We start from the raw sequence: 22,650 nt of genomic DNA, 5'->3' as shown, positions 1-22,650 counted from the left end.
GAGGGATGGTACAGGGAGGGAGGAGGGAGGAGGGTGCAGGATGGGAAACACGTGTATACCTGTGGCGGATTCATGTTGATATATGGCAAAACCAATACAATATTGTAAAGTTAAAAAATAAAATAAAAAAATATAAACTTGAAATTAAAAAAAAAAAGAAATGGCTAGAATTTAGTTTATATACCATCTTAATAGGGGAAGAGGAGGGGGGAAAGGATACTTAACAGTCATACAAATGACTTTTAGGGAAGACAAAATGGACCTTTAGGAAAATAGATGGGAGTTATGATAATCTTGTGACAATGCCTGTTTAATGCAATTTCTCATCTGAAAATCTTCCTTAAAAAGGATTTGAGGCATTTGAATTCTTTTTGAAGTGTCTGCTTTTAGGCAGAGAGTGGGGATGGGAGGCGGTTCAGATGAAGTTTTTTTTTTTAACCTCTGTTGTTTCTTAGACATCTTCAGCTCAAAATAATCTTTATGCCACAGTGGTATATTCTAGATGCCTTCATAGATTCAGAAAAAGATGATCAAGAGAGAATAAATATGATGTCAATAAAAATACACTGGCAAGAGCATGAGTAGTCCTGGTAAATTCTAAAGGCATGAAAATTCTAAAGGATGTCATTTTACATTGATAAATTTTCACTATCTTTATCCATAATAAGACTATCCTTAAATGTATTAGAAGTTAAAACCTCTGGAAAATAAGAGCGTTTATTGGAAGTAAAATGGGTTTTTTATAAATCATAAAAAAAAGAACTGGAGTTGGGGCAGAATTATACACTGCTTTTTGCCTTTCACACTGGAACTTCTGTAAATAATCCATTTCTACCCACCCTGATTTTTGATGAGTGCATGTGTTAGTCTCTTAGTTGTGCCCAACTCTTTGTGATCCCATGGACTGTAGCCTAGCTGTCCATGGAATTCTCCAGGCAAGAACACTGGAGTGGGTTGCCTTTTCCTTCTCCAGGGGATCTTCCATACCCATGGATTGAACCCTGGTCTCCTGTACTGCAGGCAGCTGATTTGTGATGAGTGCCCTAAATGGGCATTAAAAACCAGGATGCTATGACTCAAGTAGCTTGATCCTAGGATGGCTTTGTTCTGAAGTGGAATGCCAATAATAAATCAGAAAATGCTTCAAAGATTTACCTTTTCTATAATTTTTGAAATAGGTAATATATAAACATATCACAAAATTCAAAGGAACCAGACAATGTCAACTCTTCTCACTGAAAGTGAAATGCAAATCTCCCCCTTCTTTTCCCCACGCAACCAGTCCCCACCCCCAGCTCTGCATACACCATTGAAACTACTGTCATAGTTTCTTAAGTATCTCTCCAAAGATATTGAGAACATTTTACATTCTACACACATTATCTCAAATCATTCAGTAGTTTTCTCAAAGAAGGGCAGCAACGGTCCACAGTAGACACCAGTGTCTAAAGCCTGAATAATATTGATTGAAATAGGGAAACTCAGACCTTCAGTTTGCTGTGGGAAAACCTGGGTCCATAATACATGGAAGTAGAGGGTTGCTCTTTGTGTAGACAGAGTAGATTATATTCTGATCTATTACAAATGAATAAAGAAATATATTTCAAGCATTATCTGTGTGCTGAAAGTAACCGTGGCTAGTGTTTACTGAACCCTTACCAAACCCTCATACACATCATTTCACTTCATCCTCATGGGAACTCGGGAGGTATGTGTGCATTGACTTCCTCAGCCCCCACAGCATCCTCCTTCTGTGTCCTTCCTACTACAGAGGCTGGAAAGGAGCTTGCAGCTGAGGCTCTGGATATGAAATAGGTTCCACCAATTAGAAGGAATTTTGGAATACAGAAGGAAGGCAGAAACTGTTTCTCTGCTGTTTTCTGCACTAAACTCTGATTGATATAAAATCTATGAGGTGGGTATTATTATTATGTCTGTTTACCCAGAAATTGAGGCGGAGTAGCTAAGTAACTTGCCTGAAGTCACATAGCTAGTACAATAGAGCCAGGATCTGAACTTGAGCAAGATGACTCCTTTATTGCATGTTGCTAGGTGCTTTCATAAACCCTTCCTCTTTTAACCTTCTTGGGTTGAATATGAATCACTGCTATTTACAGATGGAGAAATTGGGGCCCCCGTGAGTTTATTATCCAAGGTTGCAGGGGCTAATAAATGCAAGAGCCAAAACTGAGCCAGTAGCTTCTGACCCCTATTCTAGTTTGTATTCCACACTTCCTGAGTAGTTTCCTTTGTGTGTGCTTAGTCGCTCAGTCGTGTCTGACTCTTTGCGACCCTATGGACTGCAGCCCACCAGGTTCCTCTGTCCATGGGATTTCCAAGGCAATAATATTAGAATGAGTTGCCATTTCCTCCTCCGGGGATCTTCCTGACCCAGGGATCAAACCTGGGTCTCCTGTATGGCAGGTGAATTCTTTACTGTCTGAGCTACCAGGGAAGACCAATGAGTAGTTTTCATTGGGGAATTCAAAGTTTTCGAGAAAATTAACAGTCCAAATGCCTGCTGGCGACTTTGTTTTAGCTAAAGATGCAGATTTGGGTTTATGGTTAAGACTGCAGAATAGGAAGACCCTGAGCTCCTCCTCTGACTGGTACACCAGAATTACAACTGTTTACAGGGTGATGAGGATGACCGAGACTAGCAGGAAGGATTTTTCACAACTAAAGGTGTAAAGAAGAAACTACAAAAGACAGGTATGAAGGGAGAGATATAGTGTAGTCAAGACGCTTACTCCTGTGTAGGTGACCCACAAATGAGAGATAATCATGGTTGCAGAGATTACTCCCAAAGAATGAGGGGCCTGAGCCATACATGGGGCTCCTCGACCCTAGGGGTCCTGCAATGGGAAGATGTACCCACAGAACACCTGGTGTTGAAGGTCAGGCGTCTTGCACACAGGAGAGTCAGAGGACTGTAAGAAACAGACTCTACTCTTAAAGGATGCACAAAATCTCAGCTGCTCTGAGATCAAGCACAGAGGCAGTAATTTGAAAGGAGCTTGGGGTTAAATCCACTTGCTGATTTTAGAGGGCCTCCCCAGAGAGGCAGGAGGCAAATGGGACTCCTGCTGAAGACAAAGATGCTGGTGGCAGCATTTTGGGGAGCTCATTCTATCCCAAATACACTGGTGCTGGCACGTGCCATTTTGGAATCCACTCTTTAGCCTATTAGCATCAGGGTCTTACCACTCACCAGTCATTTGGCACCAGTCCTGAGGCTACCCTCCAGGTAGCAGCCAGTAGCCTCTATACAAAGTAGGGCCTGACAGCCAACAGGGATGGTGGCTAGCCCCAGCTACCAGTGTGCCATGGTAGTCAACATGCTACAACAGGAGGATCCATGCAGCTCATAGGCACCCCTAGAGCATGTAACTCTGGTGACCAAAAGGAAGTATGCTGCTGGATCCCAGAGGATGTTTCCTACATAAGGCCACTTATTCAAGATTGTGAAATGCAACCAACTTATCTAATACATACAAATAAAAACAGAAAATCAACATGAGGTAACAGGGATATGTTCCCAATGAAGGAACAAGATAAAATCCCAGAAGAAGAACTAAGCAAAGTGGAGATAAGTAATCTATCTGATAAAGAGTTCAAGTTAATGATCATAAAGATGCTCCATGAATTCAGGAGAATGGATGAACATAGTGTGAAGTTTAACAAAGAATTAGAAAATATAAAGAAGAATCAATCAGAACTGAAGAATATAAACTGAAATACCATTGGCAAATGTAAATACATAGTAAAAGTAGCAGATCAACCACTTATAAAGCTAGTAGGAATGTTAGAAGACAGAGGTAGTAAAAATCATGTGTATCCACAATAAGTAGTTAAGGGATACACAAAACAGAAATATGTAAAATATGATTTCAGAAACATTAAATGTGACAAGGAGAATAAAAATGCAGGTTTATTAGAATGTGTACAAATTTAAGAGATCAACTTAAAATAATCATGTATATATGTTATATGGCTTTTATACACAGTTAGAGCTATTATAAATCTCATGGCAACCACAAACCAAAAATCTATAATATGTACATGCAAAAAAGAGAAGGAAATTAAAAATAACACTAAAGATAGTCATCAAATCTCAAGAGAAGAGAGCAAAAGAAGAAAAGAACAACAAAGAACTATAAAAACAACAGAAAGCAATTAACAAAATGGTAATAAGGACCTAACTATCAATAATTACTTTAAATGTAAATAAACTAAATGTTTCAATCAAAACACATAGAGTGGCTGATGGAATTAAAAAAGAAAAAAAGACTTATATATACGCTGCCTATAAGAGACTCACTTCAGATCTAAAGGTACACACAAGCTGAAAGTAAGAGGATGAAAAAAGATATTCCATGCAAATGGAAGCAAAAAGAAAGCTGCACTATCAATACGATCATACAAGATGGAACTTAAGACAAAGACTAATAAGACAAAGAAGAATATTACATAATGATCGAGTGATCAATCCAACAAAAAAACATAGCAGTTATAAATATATACACACCCAACCCTGGAGTATCTAAACACATAAAACAAATATCAATAAACATAAAGGAAGTAACTAACAGTAAGACAGTAACACTAGGGGACTTTAACATCCCACTGACATCAACAGACAAATCATTCAGACAGATAATCAAAGAAAACTCTGATCTTAAATGACACAGATCAGACAGATTAAATACATACAGGACTTTTGACATAAAATATTCATTCAAAAGCAGCAGAATACATATTGTTTTCAAGTGCACATTGAATGTTCTCCAGGAAAGATCACCTATTAGGCCACAAAACAAGTCTCAATAAATTTAAGAAGACTGAAATCAATCAAGCATCTTTTCTGACCACAATGAAGTGAGATTAGAAATCAACTATAAGAAAGAAACTACAAAAAAAAAACAAAAACACAAACATGTGGAGGTTAAACAACATGCTACTAAACAACCAATGGATCACTGAAAATATAAAAAAGAAAATTTTTAAAAATCTGGAGACAAGAGGAAATGGAAGCACAATGATCCAAAATCTATGATAAGTAGGAAAAGCAATTCTAAGAGAGATGCTTATAGTGATTCAGACCTACAACAGCAAATAATATCTCAAATAAACCATCTCACCTTACACATAAAGGAATTAGAAAAACAAAGAATCCACCTGCTAATGAAGGAGACACAAGAGATGCGGGTTTGATCCCTGGGTTGGGAAGATCTCTTGGAGTAGGATCAGGTAACTTTTGCCTGGAAAATTTCACAGACAGAGAAGCCTGGTGGACTACAGTACATGGGGTCATGAAGAGTCAGATATGACTGAGCACAGCACAGCATAAGAACCCCACCACTAACATCATACTCAGTAGTGAAGAGCTGAAAGCATATCCTCTAAGATCAAGAACAAAACAAGGATGTCCACTCTCACTACTTTTATTCAACATAGTATTAGAAGTCCTAGCCACAGTAATCAAACAGAAAAAGATATAAAATAATCAAAATTGAAAAAGAGGAAATAAAACTGTCACTGTTTGCAAATGACATGATATCCTAAGTTCAGTTCAGTCACTCAGTCATGTCCAACTCTTTGCGACCCCATGAATCGCAGCACTCCAGGCCTCCCTGTCCACCACCAACTCCCAGAGTTTACTCAAACTCATACCTATTGAGTCGGTGATGCCATCCAACCATCTCATCCTCTGTTGTCCCCTTCTCCTCCTGCCTTCAGTCTTTCCCAGCATCAGGGTCTTTTCCAATGAGTGAGTTCTTTGCACCAGGTGACCAAAGTATTGGAGTTTCAGCTTCAGCATCAGTCCTTCCAATGAATATTCAGGATATCCTAAAGACACCACCAAAAATTATTAGCTTAAATAAATTCAGTAAAGTTGCAGGATACAAAATTAATATACATAAATGTGTTGTATTTCTATACTCTAAAAATGAGGTATCAAAAGAGAAATTAAGAAAGCAATCACATTTTAAAATTCCATCAAAGAGAATAAAACACCTAGGAATAAATCTAACCAAGGAGGTAAAAGAGTTGTATTCAAAAAAATTCTAAGACATTGATGAAAGAAATTGAAGATGACACAAATAAAAAGACATACTGTGCTCACAGATTGGAAGAATTAATATTGGGAAAATGACCATACCATCCAAGGTAATATATAGATTCAATGGAATCCTTATCAAAGTCTAATGGCATTTTTTACAAAATTAGAACAAATAATTCTAAAATCTGTATGGAAACACAAAAGACCTCAAATAGCCATAACAGTCTTGAGAAAGAAGAAAAAGCTGGAGGTATCATTCTCCCTGATTTCAAAGTATACTATGAAGTTATAGTAATCAGAACAGTATAGTACTGGTACAAAAACAGACACATAGATCTATGGAACAAAACAGAGAGCCCAGAAATAAACCCACCCTTACATGATCAGTTAATCTAAGACAAAGGATGCAAGAATATATGATGGAGAAAAGATAAGACTCTTCAATAAATGATGTTGGGAAAACTAGACAGCTACATGCAGAAGAATCCTACTGGACTACTTTCTCACACCATATATAAAAATAAACTCAAAATGGATTAAAAATGTAAATGTAAGACCTCAGACTATGAAACTCCTGGGAAAAAACATATGAAGTACATCCTTTGACATCAGTCACAGCAGGCAAGGGAAACAAAAGCAAAAATAAACAAATAGGACCGTATCAAACTAAAAGCTTTTGCACAGCAAAGGAAATCACTAACAAAACAAAAAGGCAGTCTATCGAGTGAGAGAAAATATTTGCAAATTATATATCTGATAAGGGGTTAATATCCAAAATATACAAAAACTCATACAACTCAAAAAACAAAACAGATTAAAAGATGGGCGGAGGATCTGAATATGTAGATATTTCTTCAAAGAAGACATACAGATGACCAACAGATACATGCAAAGATGCTCACTAGGCAAATGCAAATCAAAACCACGAGATATCATCTCACATCTGTTAGAACGGTTATTATCAAAAACAAACAAACAAACAAAAATAACAAGTATTGGCAAAGATGCAGAGAAAAGGGAATCCTTGTGCACTGCTGGTAGGAATGTAAATTGGTACAGCCACTATGGAAAACTGTATGGAGGTTCCTCAAAAAATTAAAAATAGAACTACCATGCTATGCTATGCTATGCTAAGTCACTTCAGTCGTGTCCGACTCTGTGCGACCCCAGAGATGACAGCCCACCAGGCTCCCCCATCCCTGAGATTCTCCAGGCAAGAACACTGGAGTGGGTTGCCATTTCCTTCTCCAATGCATGCAAGTGAAAAGTGAAAGTGAAGTCGCTCAGTCATGTCCGACTCTTAGCGACCCCATGGACTGCAGCCTACCAGGCTCCTCCATCCATGGGATTTTCCAGGCAAGAGTACTGGAGTGGGGTGCCATTGCCATAAGATCCAGCAATTCCACTTGTGGGTATTTTTCCAAAGAAAATAAAGACCCTAGTTTGAAAAGTTATGTGTACGCAATGTTCATACTAGTATTATTTACAATAACCAAGATATGAAAGCAACCTAAGGGTCAGTTGATAGATGAGTGGATAATGAAGATGTGGTGTATATATACAATGGGATACTATTCAGCCACAAAAAATAAAATTTTGTCATTTGCAACAACGTGGATGGACCTGGACGGTATTATGTTAAGTCAAATAAATCAGACATAGAAAGATATACACTGTATGAGTTCACTTGTACGTAGAATCTAAAAACCAAACAAATGAATAGACAAAACAATTTCATAGATACAGAAAACAAACAGATGGTTGCTAAAGCAGAGAGGAATAGGTGGGAATGGGTGAAACAGGTGAGGTGATTAGAAGGTACAAACTTCCAGTTATAAAATAAATGAGTCATAGAGATGAAATGAACAACTCAGGGAATATAGTCAATAATATTGTATCTTTGTATGCTGACATATGGTAACTGGACCTACTGTGGTGATAATTAATATCAACCACAACGTTGTGCGCCTGGAACTTATATTGCTATACGTCAATTACAGTTCCATAACAAAGGGGAGGAGGGGCATGAGAACGAGAAAGGGGGTGAGGAAGAGAGAGAGGAAGCGAAGTAAGAAAGGCGCAGACTCCCTGTGAAAGATAAATGGGAAGAGGAGATCCTTCTTTGGCTCTCTTGCCTCACACACATCTGAGGATAATCCTGTCTCAAAGCAGAAAATTTAACTTTCTGCACATCAGAAATGAAGTCCACATTGGCTGTTTTCCTTGCCATCAGCAGTATGATGCCTGCAGAAAATAATCCACAGGGTTGAATGGTCAGGCTAACTAAGAAGGATTTGAGATGACTTTTTTACTCCAAAAGGACAAGCTCTGGATAGTGACTTTTCTTTCCCATACTCAGGCTCCAGGTTGCACTGGACTTCCCATGGAACAAGTTTTGATCTAAAAAGATATTTGCCAGGAACTTCTCTGGAGGTCCAGTGGTTAAGACTCTGTGCTTCCAATGCAGAGTTAAGTGTGTGTGTGCTAAGTCACTTCAGTCGTGTCTAACTCTTTTCAACCCTATGGACTGTGGTCCACCAGGCTCCTCTGTCCATGGCAATTCTCCAGGCAAGAATACTGGAGTGGGTTGTCATGCCCTCCTCCAGAGGATCTTCCCGGGATCAAACCCACATCTGTTATGTCTCCTTCATCAGCAGGCAGGTTTGTTGTTGTTGGTTTTTTTTTTTTTTACCACTAGTGCCACCTGGGAAGGTCTCCAGTACAGAGTGTGCAGATTCAACCCCTGGTCAGGGGACTAAGATCCTACATGCTGTGCAGCATGGCCAAAATTTTTTAAAAACCTTAAAAATAAAAAGGTTTTTGCCAGACTCAACCCCAAATAGCTTATGTATATTTCCAACACCAAATCTACCAACAAAAGACCAAATCTGTCATCTTTGAGAGTACTCAAAATGTGTAACAGATTTTTAAAGGAATTCAAAATAGAATAGAGTCCAAAGATATTTTGAGGTGTGACATTCTTTGGAATTGGTTCCCAGAAGTAAATGAAAGCATAGTAAATACCCATTTGGACTCAGAACTTCTGACCTGTCCATTAATAAGAAAGTTTATTACTTTATAGCCATTTCTTTATAGATATATAGATATTTATTTGACTGTACCAGGTCTTAGTTATAGCATGCAGGATCTTCAGTTGCAGCATGTGAATTCTTAGTTGCAGCACGTGGGATCCAGTTTACTGACCAGAAATCAAACTCAGGCCCCCTGCAGTGGCAGTGCGGATTCTCAGCCACTAGACCAGCAGTGAAGTCCCTTGTGGTCATTTCTTATAAACGGTAATGCTCTGGTCTATGAAAATTCATTTTTGAAAGATTCATAAGAACTATATTTATCATTTAGGATAATTTTGACCCTAAGCAACACAAAATCTGATACAAACTGGTTTAAGAAGTGAAGGGGATTTCTTTTTGGTGTGCTGCCTCTTTCTACTTGTCCCTCTTCTGGGTCCTCTCATAATAGACCTTCCCACCCCCATCACATCCGACATCTAACAGCTTCCTTTCTTGCCTCCAGCTGCTCTGAAAGAGCTGCTCATGATTTTATCTAAGACCAACTCCCCACATGTGCACAGAAGCCTGTCCTCTCTCTCTCAACACACCAGTTATTTCCTCTCAATTACTTTCTACTTTAGCAAACTAACATGGTCTAATTTTTCCTTATGTCAAAAAGCAAAGCAAAATTTCTTGATGTCACACAACCCCTTCCAGTTTCAATCACATCTTTCTTTCTTCTTTGATGGTAAAATTCCCTGATAGATTTCTCCATTCTCCTGGACTTCAATTCCTCACTTTATTTCAGTGAGTTCTGACTCCACTTTCAGTGAATTCTGACTCCACAGTTTTTGAACTGTGGTGTTGGAAAAAGACCCTTGAGAGTCCCTTGGACTGCAAGGAGATCCATCCAGTCCATCCTAAAGGAAATCATGTGGAAGCTGAAACTTCAATATTTTGGCCACCTGATGCGAAGAGCTGACTCATTTGAAAAGACCCTGATGCTGGGAAAATTTGAAGGTGGGAGAAGGGGAAGACAGAGGATGAGATGGTTGGGTGGCATCTTCGACTCAACAGGCATGAGTCTGAGTAAACTCTGGGAGTTGATGATGGACAGGGAGGCTTGGCGTGCTGCAGTCCATGGGGTAGCAAAGAGTCAGACAAGACTGAGTGACTGAACTGAACTGAACTGACCCCACTTGAACAACACAATTATTTTAGGTTTACCAATGACCTTCCTGTTGCTAAATCCAGAAGTCAGTTTTTATTTATTTGTTTGGCCATACCATGCAGCATGCGAGATCTTAGTTCCCCGACCAGGGATCCAACCCATGTCCCTTGCATTGGGAATGTGGAGTCTTAACCACTGGACCGCCAGGGAAGTCCCCCAGAAGTCAGTGTTTACTATTCATTTTAATCTATCGGTGGTATTGGATACAGGTGACTGCCTTGCCTTTTTTTTCCAGAAATTTTTCCTTCACTTGGACTTCATGATAACACTCTCTTGGTTTTTCTCTTCCTTTGTTGTCCACTCTTTCTTGACTTTCTTTGCTAATTCTTCCTCATTATACTGATCATTAAGCCCTGGAATACAACTGTGCCACGGGTGGAGCTCCCCCTTCAAATTCCCTGGATCCACCGGGGCTGGATCCCAGCACAACTGGGTTTGGTTCCCTCTTCTATAGGTATATTCACATCTTGGTTGATTTTCCTACACCCATAACTTTATACACCATCCATTCAAATGTTGAATAATTTCTCTCCAGAAGCTCCAGGTGCATTTCTGACTGGATAGTGAATGGATGTCTAATGGACTTCTGCAACTTAATGTGTCCAAACCAAAAATGTTAACAGTTCTGTTTCCAGGATAGTTCAGTTAAGCTCATAGGAGACAGACTCCTGCAGAGAGCAACTATGAACTCTTAGACACTACCAATTACCCTGGAGAGTGAACAAAAGCAAGCAGTTTCTGGAGAGGAATCAACATTTGGAAAAAGAGAATGCATAGGGCATGTTTCCTTTTTTTTTTTTTTAAATGGCTTTTAGCCTGAAGCAGGCCACAGTAGAGTCACACAGGGCAGCTAAAATAATAGAAAACCTGTGGTCCTTCTCGCCTGACGATTCGAAGGAGAGAATTCAATGCAGCCACAGCCTGTAGAAAATGATGGGAGGAATTCAAGAAAAGAGACCCAGAGATGAAAAGCCATACATTTTTATGTATAAGCTCTGTCCAGATCTTTGGACAGTTCCTGAAATGTAATACATGAGGCAGGCTTAAGAGGCCCAGATAAGAATAAAAGGACTGAGATTTGAACTGTGGCCTAAAAGACAGTTTATAGTCTGATAATACAATCAAGTTGATTGCCTGCTAAAGCAAACAAACAGTCCAGCGTTTTGGGGGGAGTTGTACAACAGAAACCAGAGTCGTATGACTTAATCACAAGTCCAGAATATCCCCAAAGTACTCAATGCATGAGGAATGTGGAAAATGTGACCTATACTCAAAAGACAATCAATGAAAACTGAGATGACCCACACATTAGAATCAGTAGATTATAATTTTAAAATAAGCTGTTATAACTATACTTCATGAGGTAAGTGGTTGTGTGTTTGTAACAAATGAAGAGATAGAAAACCTTGGGGGAAAATAAACTCTATTTTTAAAAAGCTATGGGAACTCTAGAACTGAGAAAGGTAATGTTTGAGATAAAAGCTTCACTGGCTAGGCTTAACAACAGAATGGAGAAAACAGAGGAAAGAGTCAATGACCTTGATGTTAGATCAGTATAAAGCATCCAATCTGAAGACAAGGAAGGAAAAAAAGTTGAAAAAAAATGAGCAGCACCTCAGAGCGTAAGAAACACTATCAAAATGTTTAACATATGTAACCAGAATCACAGGAAAAAAAGGGGAGAGACTGCTGGACAGAAAAAAAAGAATTAAGAAATAGCCAAAATTCCCTCAAAGTGAAAGATATACAATTACAAATTCAAGAAGCCCAGTATACCCCAAGCAAGACAAATACAAAGAAAATTTCCCCAAGGCACACTGTAATTAAATTGCCAAAAATCAAAGATAAAGAGAAAAATTTGAAAGTAACCAGAGGAAAAAGATGTTTTACATATAGAGGGAAAAGTGAAAGTCGTGTCTCACTCTGTGAGACCTCATGGACTACACAGTCCATGGAATTCTCCAGGCCAGAATACTGGAGTGGATAGCCATTCCCTTCTCCAGGGGATCTTCCCAACTCAGGGACTGAACCCAGGTCTCCCACATTGCAGGCGGATTCTTTACCAGCTGAGCCACAAGGGAACCCCGTATAGAGGAAAAACAACTCAAATGACCCTGACTTCTCACCAGAAATAATGGACACCAATATTCAAAAAGGGGTTAATATCCAAAACATACAAAAAAATTTGTACAACTCAATAGAAAAAGACCATGTAACCCAATTTTAAAATGAACAAATAACATGAATAGACATTTTTCCAAAGAAGATAGGCAGATTGTCAACAGGTACATGCAAAGGTGCTCAGCATCACTAATCATCAGAGAAATTATGAGAAAAAAAAAAGAGAGAGAGAGAGAGAAGAATGTGGTAAGGATGTGAAGAAAAGGGAACCCTTGTACAATGTTGGTGGGAATGTATACTGGTACAGTCACTGTAGTATGGAGGCTACTCAAGAAAATAAAAATAGAACTACCATATGATCCAGCAATCCCACATCTTGATATATATCCAAAGGAAGTAAAACCATTATCTCAAAGAGATATCTGTACCCACATGTTCATTGCAGCATTATTTACAATAGCCAAGGTATGGAAACAATTTAAGTGCCTTTCAAAATATGAATTGATAAAGAAAATGTGGTATATATGTACAACAGTATACTGTTAAGCCTTAAAAAAGAAGGAAATCCTGTCATATGCACCAGTATGGATGAACCTGGAGGGCAATGTGCTAAGTGAAATAAGTCAGACAAAGACAAACACTTCATGGTATCACTTACACTTATATGTGGAATCTTAAATAAAGAGGGCAGGGGTCAAACCCATAGAAACAGATCAGAAGAGTGGTTGCCAGGGGCTATATGTCAGAGAAACAGGCAGAAGTTGGTAAAAGTATACAAACTTTCAGGTATAAAATAAATAAGCCCTGATGCTCTACAGTATAACATGATGACTAAAGGTTACAACATTATATTGTATAATTGAAATTTTCTAAGAGAGGAAAATTTAAATGTTCTCACCCAGCCCCAAAAAAGATAAATATATCAGGTGATGGATGTTCTAATCAACCTAGATGGGGGCAACCTTTCACCATGGGTCGTATATCAAATCACTGTTATGTACTTTAGATATCCTATCATTTTATCAGTTATACCTTAACAAATATCATATCAAATCACTGTGTTATGTACTTTAGATATCTTATAATTTTATCAGCTCTACCTTAATGCCAAAGAATGTTCAAACTATCGCACAATTGCACTCATCTCACACGCTAGCAAAGCAATGCTCAAAATTCTCTAAGCCAGGCTTCAACAGTATGTGAACCGTGAACTTCCAGATATTCAAGCTGGATTTAGAAAAGGCAGAGGAAATAGAGATCAAATTGCCAATATCCATTGGATCATCAAAAAAGCAAGGGAGCTCCAGAAAAACAACTACTTTTGCTTTATTGACTATGCCAAAGCCTTTGACTGTGTGGATCACAACAAACTATGGAAAATTCTTTAAGAGATGGGAATACCAGACTACCTGTCCTGCCTCCTGAGAAATCTGTATGCACGTCAGGAAGCAACAGTTAGAACTGGAAATGGAACAACACACTGGTTCCAAATTGAGAAAGGAGCACGTCAAGGCTGTATATTATCACCCTGCTTATTTAACTTATATGCCTGGAAAATCCCATGGATGGAGGAGCCTGGTGGGCTGCAGTCCATGGGGTCATGAAGAGTCGGACACAACTGAGCAACTTCACTTTCACTTTTCACTTTTCACTTTCATGCATTGGAGAAGGAAATGGTAACCCACTCCAGTGTTCTTGCCTGGAGAATCCCAGGCATGCGGGAGCCTGGTAGGCTGCCATCTATGGAGTTGCACAGAGTTGGACATGACTGAAGTGACTTAGCAGCAGCAGCAGCAGCAGCAGCAGCAGCAGCAGAGTACATCATGAGGAATGCTGGGCTGGATGAAGCACAAGCTGGAATCAAGATTCCTGGGAGAAATATCAATAACCTCAGACACACAGATGATACCACTCTTATGGCAGAAAGTGAAGAAGAACTAAAGAGCTTCATGATGAAAGTGAAAGAGGAGAGTGAAAAAGTTGGCTTAAAACTCAACATTCAGAAAACTAAGATCATGGCATCTGGTCCCATCACTTCATAGTAAATAGATGGGGAAACAGTGGAAACAGTGGCAGACTTTATTTTGGGGGGCTCCAAAATCACTGCAGATGGTGACTGCAGCCATGAGATAAAAAGATTCTTGTTTCTTGGAAGAAAAGCTATGACCAACCTAGATAGCATACTAAAAAGCAGAGACATTACTTTGCCAACAAATGCCCATCTAGTCAAGGCTATGGTTTTTCCAGGAGTCATGTATGGATGTGAAAGTTGGACTCTGAAGACAGCTGAGCACCAAAGAATTGATGCTTTTGAAGTGTGGTGTTGGAGAAGACTCTTGAGAGTCCCTTGGACTGCAAGGAGATCCAACCAGTCCATCCTAAAGGAGATCAGTCCTGAGTGTTCATTGGAAGGACTGATATTGAAGCTGAACCTCCAATACTTTGGCCACCTGATGCAAAGAGCTGACTCATTTGAAAAGACCCTGATACTGGGAAAGATTGAGGGCAGGAGGAGAAGGGGATGACAGAGGATGAGATGGTTGGATGGCATCATCGACTCAATGGACATGAGTTTGGGTAAACTCCGGGAGTTGGTGATGCACAGGGAGGCCTGGCGTGCTGTAGTCCATGGGGTCATAAAGAGTCGGACATGACTGAGTGACTGAACTTAATTGAACTGACCTTAATAAAACTTAAAATGGTGATGGGAAGTGGAAACAATGGAGAAACATCTCTAAAGTGCTGAAAGTAAAAATTTTTGGCCCAGAATTCTACCCCAGCAAAAATATTCTTTAAAACTGAAGTTAAAATAGATATCTCTAGTTAAAGATGGGAGAAGGCAATGGCACCCCACTCCAGTACTCTTGCCAGGAAAATCCCATGGACGGAGGAGCCTGGCAGGCTGCAGTCCATGGGATCTCGAGGAGTCAGACACGACTGAGCGACTTCACTTTCACTTTTCACTTTCATGCATTGGAGAAGGAAATGGCAACCCACTCCAGTGTTCTTACCTGGAGAATCCCAGGGACGGGGGAGCCTGGTGGGCTGCCATCTATGGGGTCGCACAGAGTTGGACACGACTGAAGTGACCTAGCAGTAGCAGTTAAAGATAAACTAAAATATCACCATTGGCAGATCTTCACTACAGAAAATGCTAAGTGAAGTTCTCAGGCTGAAGGAAAGTAATATAAGGAAATGTGGATTATTAGAAACAAATTAAGACCATGGCAAATAGTAATAACTGGATGAATACAAAATCAAATTTGTAATTTCCACTTTGCCCCACCCAAATCCACTTTTCCCTGTAGGTTCCTTATTTTGATGATGAAAACTCCATCTTCACAGTTCCTCGGCCAAAAATACTAGTGTGAAGCCTTTCTCTTACTCCCCAGAAAGTAGTCTTGGCTCTCCTTTCAAATCAATATATATTCAGAATTTGACCATTCTTTCTACCCCCATTTGCCTTTCTGGTCCAAGCCACTAGCATATCTTGTCTGGGTTACTGCACTAACCTGCTAATCAATCTCCCTATTTCTACCCTTGCTACCATGCAGTCAATGGCACAGGACATAGCAGTCAAAGAATTTTTTAAGATTTTTTTTATGTGGGCCATTTTCAAAGTCTTGATTGAACTTGTTACAGTATTGTTTTATGTTTTGGTTTTTGGCCATGAAGCACGTGCAACCTTAGCTCCCCGACCAGGGATTGAATCTGTACCCCCTGCACTGGAAGGAGAAGTCTCAACCATTGGAATAACAGGGAAGTTCCCCCAAAGTGATCCTTTTAAAGCCTATGTCAGTTCTTTCACTCTCTGCTCATCACTGTCTGCCGACTTCTCATCTCACCAGTAAACAAAAAGAGTCTTTGCCACCGTCTACAAAAACCTCACGTGATGTGGTCCCTGCTCCTTCTCTGCTCCTCCTCCCTCTGTCTCTTGCTCACTCTGATCTGGCCACCTTGGCTTCCTTCAGTTCAGTTGCTCAGTCATGTCCGACTCTTTGTGAGCCCATGGACTGCAGCACACCAGGCCTCCCTGTCCATCACCAACTCCAGGAGCTTACTCAAACTCATGTCCATCGAGTAGGTGATACCATCCAACCGTCTCATCCTCTGTCATCCCCTTCTCTTCCTGCCTTCAGTCTTCAAACACACCAGCATGTTGCTGTCTCAGGGACTTTGCTCTTGCCCCAACCTCCTTCTCTGGTATTTTCAGGATCCACTCCCTCTATTTTCTGCCTAAATGATGCTTTATCAGTAAAGTCTTTCCTAAACAGCCTCTTTTGTTTTTACTTTTCTTCATAACACGTTTTGGCTTCATAATTATTTAAACATTTTTTGAATGAATGAATGATGCAAATACCTACAACACAAGACTGAAAGCTCAGATAACGAGTTAGAGAGTTTAAAGGAAGGAAACTATTATTAACTGAGCATTCTTCATATTCTATCCCTATTGGTTATATCATTTAATCTTCATTACTAGCCTGTTAAATCATGTATTGTCACTAACTTACAGAGAGATGTTGAGGCTCAGAAAGGTAGTTTGCCAAGGTCACATGTATAGTAAGTGAAGGCGGCAATTCATTCAACAATGAAATTATTAATTTCACTGATACCTTCATTGCCTCACACAGCTCCCCAACCCCTATCTGGCTCAGATGAGGGAGAGACCAGAAGTATCTGGAGAGACTTTCTGGAGGAGGTGGTATTCTGAATCCTGTGAGGTAAGAGAAAAAGTATTTATGTGTTTCCCAGTTCCTGGCACAGAGTCTTAAAACCCTTATAATTCCCCGCATGATAAGAGCACTAGGACCATCTTTTGTTCCAATATTTGGTCTTTGACCCCGGTTTCTGACACAGAATGCCTAAATCCTTTGGAATTTCCTGGGTGGATAGCAATGCTTTTGCTGTAATAAGGTGGCTCCTGGTAGGTTCTTGGGTGGGGGCTGGTCTCTGGAAAGACCAAGCCATGATTAGAAACTTGGCATTTTCAGCCCCACCTCACATTCTCCAGAGAGAGAAGAGGGGAAATGGAGTTGATGATCACCCAGCTGTGCTAGTGGTAAAGAATCCACCTGCCAACCCAGGAGACACCAGAGACTCAGGTTTGATCCCTGGGTCAGGAAGATCCCTTGAGAAGGAAATGGCAACCCACTCCAGTATTCTTGCCTGGAGAATTCCATGGACAGAGGAGCCTGGCAGGTACGGTGTATGGGGTCACAAAGAGTCAGACATGACTGAGCACACATGCATAATAAACCAGTAAATAGTAAAGAAACTGTTCCTGAGGTCTGTGAGCCACTGCAGCAGATTAGTTGAACCTCCTCCGATTTATAGTCAATCAGTCAGCAGCATAGGTGGCAACCAGGATTTGCAAATTGGCATCTAAAGTGAAGTGGGAGAGACTTCCCTGGTGGCTCAGTGCTAAAGAACCCACTTTCCAATGCAGGGGATGGTAAATGCAGGGGACACAGGTTTGATCCTTGGTCCGGGAGGATCCCACATGCCGTAAGGCAACTAAGCCCATGAGCCGCAATTCCTGAGCCTACGCACTAGAGCCCCAGAGCTGCAACTACTGAAGCCTGAGCGCCCTAGAGCCTGTGCCCACAACAAAAGAAACCACTGCAATGAGAAGCCCCCGTTTGCCTCAACTAGAGAAAGCCCGCGTGCAGCAGTGAAGACCCAGCACAGTCATAAGTGTATCTTTTTTAAGTCTAAAAAACTTAAAAATTTAAAAAATGTATAGTGGGGTAGAAGGAACTTCCCTGGAGGTCCAGTGGGTAAGACTCCATGCTCCCATAGCAGAGGGCATGGGTTTGAACCCTGGTTGGAGAACTAGATCCTGCATGCCACATGGTGAGAGACAGAGAGAGAGAGAGAGAAAGGAAGAAAGAAAGAGAGAAGGGGGAGGGAGGGAGGAAGGATAAAAGAAAGTGAGGTAGAAGGGGGCAGCCTTGTGGGACTAAGCCCTAACCTGTGGCATCCGACGTTATCTCCAGGTAGACGGTGTCAGAACTGGATGAAATTCCATGTAGGACAACCAGCTGGTGTCACAAATTTACTTGATGTCGGGGGGTGGGGCCAAGCCCCACACATCTGGTGTCAGGAGCGCTGTGAGTGTGACAGAAGTGTGAGAGCAAAGGAAACACACCAGAGAAGTGGGTTTTCCTTGCACAGTTCCCAAGAGACAAGATACAGGCAGGAGGTTAGCATCGCTCACGGTATCAAGAGGTCGGGAGGGAAGATGAAGTTGCTAAACGGAGAGGGACATCCTAAGAAATATGTAAGAGGAGGGGACAGCAAGAGCAACCTTTGCTACTTCTCAATTCTGCCTGACCTTTCCGACAGTCAGAGATGTCCCCAGATGGAGCCAACGACCTAGGCAAGCAATAAGGACGATACTGCTAATGATTCCTTATCTGTTCAGAGGACTTCAGGGTTTACAATGCTTTCACATACGTAACCTCACTGATTCTGTGACAGTTCTGTAATGTAGGAAAGGGCAAGTATTCTTTTCCTATTTTACACCTGAGGCAGCAGGGACTCAACCATTAGGTTCAACTCGAGTCCATTCAGTTGAAGTTCAGAGTTCATCTGAGGCTCTCATAGCTCCATTCCTGAAGTGCTGGCTGAGAGCAGCAGTAGGGCTGCATGTTGGATTGTCATGGGGGGGCGGTGGCAGGGGGAGGGAATGTGAACCAGGGTAGAACATGATGGAATCTGTGCACTTTATGATCTCATGATCTTGGTTCAATCTTTTTTTACAAAGCTTTTTTATGGTAGTAGAATATATCTGACATAAAATGCACCACTTTAATAATTTTTAAGTGTACAGTTAAAAATGTACATTTTAAGTGTACTCTTGTGAGTGGCAATAAGTCCACTCACAAGATAGTGCAGCCATCACCACCATCCACTTCCAGAACTTTTCATCATCCCAGACTGAAGCTCTGTCCCCATCCCCAGCCCGTGGTAATTATCATCCTACTTTTCGTCTCTATGGATTTAACTATTCCAGGTATGCCATATAAGTGGTTCTGTTCAGTTCAGTCACTCAGTCGTGTCCAATTCTTTCCAACCCCATGGACTGCAGCCTGCCAGGCCTCCCTGTCCATCACCAACTCCCAGAGTTTACCCAAACTCATGTCCATTGAGTCGATGATGCCATCCAACCACCTCATCCTCTGTCATCCCCTTCTCCTCCTGCCCTCAATCTTTCCCAGCATCAGGGTCTTTTCAAATGAGTCAGCTCTTTGCATCAGGTGGCCAAAGTATTGGAGGTTCAGCTTCAATATCAGTCCTTCCAATGAACACTCAGGACTGATCTCCTTTAGGATGGACTGGTTGGATCTCTGTAGTCCAAGGGACTCTCAAGGATCTTCTCCAACACCACACTTCAAAAGCATCAATTCTTTGGCACTCAGCTGTCTTCAGAGTCCAACTTTCACATCCATACATGACTACTGGAAAAACCATAGCCTTGATTAGATGGACATTTGTTGGCAAAGTAATGTCTTTGCTTTTTAATATGCTGTCTACGTTGATCACAACTTTCTTTCCAAGGAGTAAGCATCTTATAATTTCACGGCTGCAGTTACCATCTGCAGTGATTTTGAAGTCCCCAAAAATAAAGTCTGCCACTGTTTCCCCATCTATTTGCCATGAAGTGATGGAACTGGATGCCATAATCTTAGTTTTCTGAATGTTGAATTTTAAGCCAACTTTTTCACTCTCCTCTTTCACTTTCATCATGAGGCTCTTTAGTTCTTTTTCACTTTCTGCCATAAGAGTGGTGTCATCTGCGTATCTGAGGTTATTGATATTTCTCCCGGCAATCTTGATTCCAGCTTGTGCTTCATCCAGCCCAGTGTTTCTCATGATGTACTCTGCATAGAAGTTAAGTAAGCAGGGTGACAATATACAGCCTTGACGTACTCTTTTTCCTATTTGGAATGAAACAATATTTGTCCTTTGGTGTCTGGCTTATTCCACTTTGCAAAATGTTTTTAAGTTTCATTTGTATCATAACATTTATCAGAATTTCCTTCTTTTAAAAGCCTGAATAATATTTCACTGATGTATTGTGACTGTGGCTCAGAGCATGAACTCCTTATTGCAAAATTCAGACTTAAATTGAAGAAAGTGGGGAAAACCACTAGACCATACAGGTATGACCTAAATCAAATCCCTTATGATTATACAGTGGAAGTGACAAGTAGATTTAAGGGACTAGGTCTTATAGACAGAGTGCCTGATGAACTATGGACGGAGGTTCGTGACATTGTACAGGAGACAGGGATCAAGACCATCCCCAAGAAAGAAATGAAAAAGAGCAAAATGGCTGTCTGAGGAGCCTTACAAATAGCTGTGAAAAGAAGAGAAACAAAGAGCAAAGGAGAGAAGGAAAGATATAAGCATCTGAATGCAGAGTTCCAAAGAATAGCAAGGAGAGATAAGAGAGCCTTCCTCAGTGATCAATGCAAAGAAATAGAGGAAAATAATAGGATGGGAAAGACTTAGAGATTTCTTCAAGATGATTAGAGACACCAAGGGAACATTTCATGCAAAGATGGGCACAATAAAGGACAGAAATGGTCCTAACAGAAGTAGAAGATATTAAGAAGAGGTGGCAAGAATACACAGAAGAACTGTACAAAAAAGATCTTTGTGACTCAGATAATCACGATGGTGTGATCACTCACCTAGAGCCAGATGTCCTGGAATGTGAAGTCAAGTGGGCCTTAGGAAGCATCACTATGAACAAAGCTAGTGGAGGTGATGGAATTCCAGTTGAGCTGTTTCAAATCCTAAAAGATGATGCTGTGAAAGTGCTGCACTCGATATGCCAGCAAATTTGGAAAACTCAGCAGTGGCCACAGGACTGGAAAAGGTCAGTTTTATTCCAATCCCAAAGAAAGGCAATGCCAAAGAATGCTCAAACTACCGCACAATTGCACTCATCTCACACGCTAGTAAAGTAATGCTCAAAATTCTGCAAGCCAGGCTTCAGCAATACGTGGACCATGAACTTCCAGATGTTCAAGCCGGTTTTAGAAAAGGCAGGGGAACTAGAGATCCAATTGCCAAATCCAATTTTCTGGATCATTGAAAAAGCAAGAGACTTCCAGAAAAACATCTATTTCTGCTTTATTGACTATGCCAAATCCTTTGACTGTGTGGATCACAATAAACTGTGGAAAATTCTGAAAGCGATGGGAATACCAGACCACCTGACCTGCCTCTTGAGAAACCTGTATGCGGGTCAGGAAGCAACAGTTAAAACTGGAAACGGAACAACAGACTGGTTCCAAATAGGAAAAGGAGTATGTCAAGGCTGTATGTTCTTACCCTGCTTATTTAACATCTATGCAGAGTACATCATGAGAAACGCTGGACTGGAAGAAGCACAAGCTGGAACCAAGATTGCCGGGAGAAATATCAATAACCTCAGATACGCAGATGACACCACTCTTATGGCAGAAAGTGAAAAAGAACTAAAGAGCCTCATGATGAAAGTGAAAGAGGAGAGTGAAAAAGTTGGCTTAAAACTCAATATTCAGAAAACTAAGATTACAGCATCTGGTTCCATCACTTCATAGCAAATAAATGAAGAAACAGTGGAAACAGTGGCAGACTTTATTTTTGGGGGCTTCAAAATTACTGCAGATGGTAACTGCAGCCATGAAATTAAAAGACGCATACTCCATGGAAGGAAAGTCATGATCAACCTAGACAGCATACTAAAAAACAGAGACATTACTTTGCCAACAAATGTCCATCTAGTCAAGGCTATGGTTTTTCCAGTAGTCATGTATGGATGTGAGAGTTGGACTCCAAAGAAAGCTGAGTGCAAAGAATTGATGCTTTTGAAGTATGGTGTTGGAGAAGACTCTTGAGAGTCCTTTGGACTGCAAGGAGATCCAACCAGTCCATCCTAAAGGAGATCAGTCCTGAGTGTTCATTGGAGGGACTGATGTTGAAGCTGAAACTCCAGTACTTTGGCCACCTAATGCAAAGAGCTGACTCATTTGAAAAGACCCTGATGCTGGGAAAGATTGAGGGCAGGAGGAGAAGGGGATGACAGAGGATGAGATGGTTGGATGGCATCACCGACTCAATGGACATGAGTTTGGGTAAACTCTGGGAGTTGGTGATGGACAGGGAGGCCTGGCGTGCTGTGGTCCATTGGGTCGCAAAGAGTCGGACACAACAGAGCGACTGAA

General features: G+C 40.7%; 1 protein-coding gene across 1 annotated transcript in view; it reads right to left on the bottom strand.

The window, feature by feature from the left end:
- Window positions 1–22,650, bottom strand: part of PLB1 (phospholipase B1) — a 173,219-nt gene that overhangs the window by 145,051 nt on the left and 5,518 nt on the right. The window contains exon 2 of the mRNA XM_070379301.1: window positions 5,674–5,850. The gene's annotated coding sequence lies outside the window, so the exon portion shown is untranslated. The remainder of the gene's footprint in view (window positions 1–5,673; window positions 5,851–22,650) is intronic.

The sequence above is a fragment of the Bos mutus genome, chromosome 11 (genome assembly GCF_027580195.1).
Source record: "Bos mutus isolate GX-2022 chromosome 11, NWIPB_WYAK_1.1, whole genome shotgun sequence".
In the NCBI taxonomy this organism is placed as follows: Eukaryota; Metazoa; Chordata; class Mammalia; order Artiodactyla; family Bovidae; genus Bos; species Bos mutus.
The sequence above is the reverse complement of the archived record's forward strand: the minus strand, read 5'-3'. Positions and strand labels throughout refer to the sequence as shown.